Source organism: Eriocheir sinensis, chromosome 64, assembly GCF_024679095.1.
Source record: "Eriocheir sinensis breed Jianghai 21 chromosome 64, ASM2467909v1, whole genome shotgun sequence".
In the NCBI taxonomy this organism is placed as follows: Eukaryota; Metazoa; Arthropoda; class Malacostraca; order Decapoda; family Varunidae; genus Eriocheir; species Eriocheir sinensis.
The window spans coordinates 7,664,260-7,668,093 of record NC_066572.1 but is presented as its reverse complement, the minus strand read 5'-3'; the positions used below and the strand labels follow the sequence as shown (position 1 = coordinate 7,668,093).

General features: G+C 45.2%; 1 long non-coding RNA gene across 1 annotated transcript; it reads left to right on the top strand.

Moving 5' to 3' along the window:
* The first annotated feature begins 354 nt into the window (after positions 1-354).
* LOC126987363 (uncharacterized) lies at positions 355-2,600 on the top strand. The gene is made up of 3 exons (XR_007740815.1): positions 355-1,196; positions 1,612-1,695; positions 1,864-2,600. It is a non-coding gene; the product is annotated as an uncharacterized LOC126987363 (long non-coding RNA).
* Positions 2,601-3,834: the final 1,234 nt, after the last annotated feature.

Sequence of the window (3,834 nt, the reverse complement as noted above, 5' to 3'; positions counted from 1 at the left end):
TTTATGCCTGCTCCCAAAATGAAATAAATGGAAATAAATATGATATTAATTTGAAAAATATATCTGAGGAACAAAAAGAGGAAAATGACAAGAATTGAACTATGAAACAAGAATTGTTGGCTTCAAGATGACCTCAACTGACTAAGAATGACAAGATCTACGCAATGTGACAGGTCAGAATTGAGTCTTGAAAATGATTTCTGATGATTAAGAATGACATGATCTACTGAATGACAACAATTGTCTGCTTTGAAAATGACCTCAGCTGAAATAATATTGCATGCATTTAACCTTTTACATACCTCTCCAACAACCTATTCCATTCAGTCACAACTGTAACCATAATCCCTTTTCTCTCTTATATACATACATCACTCAAGTAGCATGTGCTCAATCATATCGTCAACCCTCTTTCACACCTACATGAATGTCACACCTTGGGACTAACACCTTGCCACCATCTGGAAGAGGATGTCCTCCCCCTCCCCGGCACCACCACACTGCACTCAACCCTCCCACCACTATCATTCCAACCTCCCACTGATGTGTTAGATCCCTGAACCCCTACCTGCTGTTCTTTACAATGTGTTTATAATGTGTACATTTTTAGCTTAGCGGCTGGTAAGACCAAATACACTATATTATTACTATTAACACACACACACTTGACCAGTAAGCCCAGGCCACAACAGCCAGCCCAGCACAGTCACCAAAAAGATCAGACCTTTCACAGGACCCACCAACCACATGAAGCCTGGGGTGGAAAGTGAATAACAGATCATGCCGTCACAGTCACCATTTGTTCCAACAGATGAATATTTTCTGTTCTCTGTGCTACACACAGCCCTGTAACACCACCACAACAAACACTTGCACTCACACACACAGCAGAACTGAATCAGCACAGCACCTCAGGAGAAGTGGACCTTCATGTGCCTGACAATCTCACCCTTAGTCATGAAACGTTTCCCACAAACATCGCACTTGAACCCTTTATGACCAGAGTGTCTGAAGACGTGCATGTCCAATATACTCTTCAGTTTGAATCTTTTCCCACAAACTTCACACTCGTGACTTCTTGCATCAGTGTGTGTAACAAGGTGTAATTTGAGGGTACCCTTCTGACTGAAACATTTCCCACAAACTTCACACTCATGATTTCTTTCACCAGTGTGTGTAAGAGTGTGTAATTTGAGGTTACACTTGTGACTGAAACATTTCCCACAAACTTCACACTCATGATTTCTTTCACCAGTGTGTGTAAGGGTGTGTTTCTTGAGGGTACCCTTCTCAGTGAAACATTTTCCACAGATTTCACACTCATGATTTCTTTCACAGGTGTGTGTAAGAGTGTGTAATTTGAGGTACCCTTCCGACTGAAACATTTCCCACTTCACACTCATGATTTCTTTCACCAGTGTGTGTAAGAGTGTGTAATTTGAGGGTACCCTTCAGACTGAAACATTTCCCACAAACTTCACACTCATGATTTCTTGCACTGGTGTGTGTAAGAGTGTGTTTCTTGAGGTTACCCTTCAGACTGAAACATTTCCCACAAACTTCACACTCATGGTTTCTTTCACCAGTGTGTGTAAGGGTGTGTTTCTTGAGGGTACCCTTCTGACTGAAACATTTCCCACAAACTTCACACTCATGATTTCTTGCACTGGTGTGTGTAAGGGTGTGTGTGTTGAGGTGACCCTTCTGACTGAAACATTTCCCACAAACTTCACACTCATGGTTTCTTGCACCAGTGTGTGTAAGGGTGTGTGTGTTGAGGGTACCCTTCTGACTGAAACATTTCCCACAAACTTCACACTCATGGTTTCTTTCACCAGTGTGTGTAAGGGTGTGTTTCTTGAGGGTACCCTTCTGACTGAAACATTTCCCACAAACTTCACACTCATGATTTCTTGCACTGGTGTGTGTAAGGGTGTGTGTGTTGAGGGTACCCTTCTGACTGAAACATTTCCCACAAACTTCACACTCATGGTTTCTTGCACCAGTGTGTGTAAGGGTGTGATGTTTGGGGTTACTCCTATTACTAAACCTTTTGCCACACTCCCGACTTTCATGAGGTCTTACACCAGAGTGTGTGGGTGTATTTGTTGAGGTCATCCTTCCCTGCATGTCTTTTCTCACACTCTTGGCTTTGGTCAGTAAACTTGCTCTCATTCTCAGATCTTCTCACACTTCTGAAATTCAAACTTCCCCCTTTGTGGATGAAGAGGCCAGCAGTTGTTGTTGTTGTTGGTTGTGTTGGTGGTGTTTTTTATCACTCCTGAACCTCACACCAGTAGCAGTCTGCTCCTGCTGATCCCAGCCACTCCAGCTGCTGTCCCGCCTTGCAGCCTCCACTGCAACACTACTCTGGATGTGAGGAGTTGGCTGGCCTTGAGGAACCTCAGAGATGCTGGAGAAGGCGGCGAGGTTGCTTCAAAGCCACACTCAGTGACCAATTGAGCAGGCAAGGCGAGGGATGCACCAAGGAGTCCTGAAGTCAGCGGCAGCAGGGACGGAACAAGTACTGACCACAGCAACTGTCTCGATGCCTCACTTCAACACTAACACCAGTGGTGGACATTGGGACACAAAGTCATGTGCTGAAAAAAAAAAAAAAAAAGACTGGTAAGGAAACTGAAGTTGGTGGGAGGGATCAGGGCGGTGGTGGGTGCACCGAAGGCAAGCCACAGGCCACCGGGTCAGGCAAATAGTGCGTGTACTGATAATAAACTAATGCAATAATATATTCATTGATAAATATGTCTTTTGAACTAACCTAAATAAATCTGAAGCGATATTCGTAACAATACTAAGTCAGAACTACACGTAAATGGACAATATCCAGCGACCAAAGCTGCAAGCTTGATAGTTTTAAGGCCTGTTAACACATTAATAGTGTAACATACCCGCCAGCATACCAACACCGTGGACGCCAGTTAAAAGCCAGCTGGGAAAATTGGGAATACCCCCTTGTACTTGGCCATGGTTATTTACCGGATCCAGTTTCTCCTCAGCCAAAACAATACCCGTAGCGGTTAATATGTTATAAGTAGGTAAGGGAAGAGAACGAGAAATACGAACCACAGCTTGAGTTGTCACCCCTGATATAAATCCTCTCTAACCATATATTTTTATATATTTATACGTTACGTCTTAGAAAATAAGGGAAAATTAAGTTTAGAATCAACACACAAAAAGACAACCTCAGAAAGGCAGAGGAAGGATAGATTAATGTACAAAGCTGAAAGGCGAGAAGGAAAAGTGTTAGAACCTGGGGAAGGCCACGTCAGAGGGAAAGGTAGCGAGGCAACCGCTCCGGCTGGCATGATTCATTCTAGACTTAACCTTCCCGCACGGCGGAGGTAAGCTCACAGCTCGCTAGAGTACGGCTGCCTGGGAGTGAGAGATAGCCCTAGCCGACGTTCATTAGTGATTCATTCTAGACTTAACCTTCCCGCACGGCGGAGGTAAGCTCACAGCTCGCTAGAGTACGGCTGCCTGGGAGTGAGAGATAGCCCTAGCCGACGTTCATTAGTGATTCATTCTAGACTTAATCTTCCCGCACGGAGGTAATAAGCTCACAGCTCGCTAGCGGGGCTGCCTGGGAGGGGAGAGATAGCCCAGCCGACGTTCATTAGTGATTCATTCTAGACTTAATCTTCCCGCACGGCGCAGGTGGCGAGAGACAGCCGAAGGCCGGTGTCCAGGGGTAGGGAAGGCGAGTGCCCGCCATCTTGAAGCCGCCCAATTGAGTCGGGAATGGACCCAGACGCCAGTGGTTAACAAGGGTCATGCCCTCAGTCATGAGTGCCTGAACTGAGCAAAGGTAAG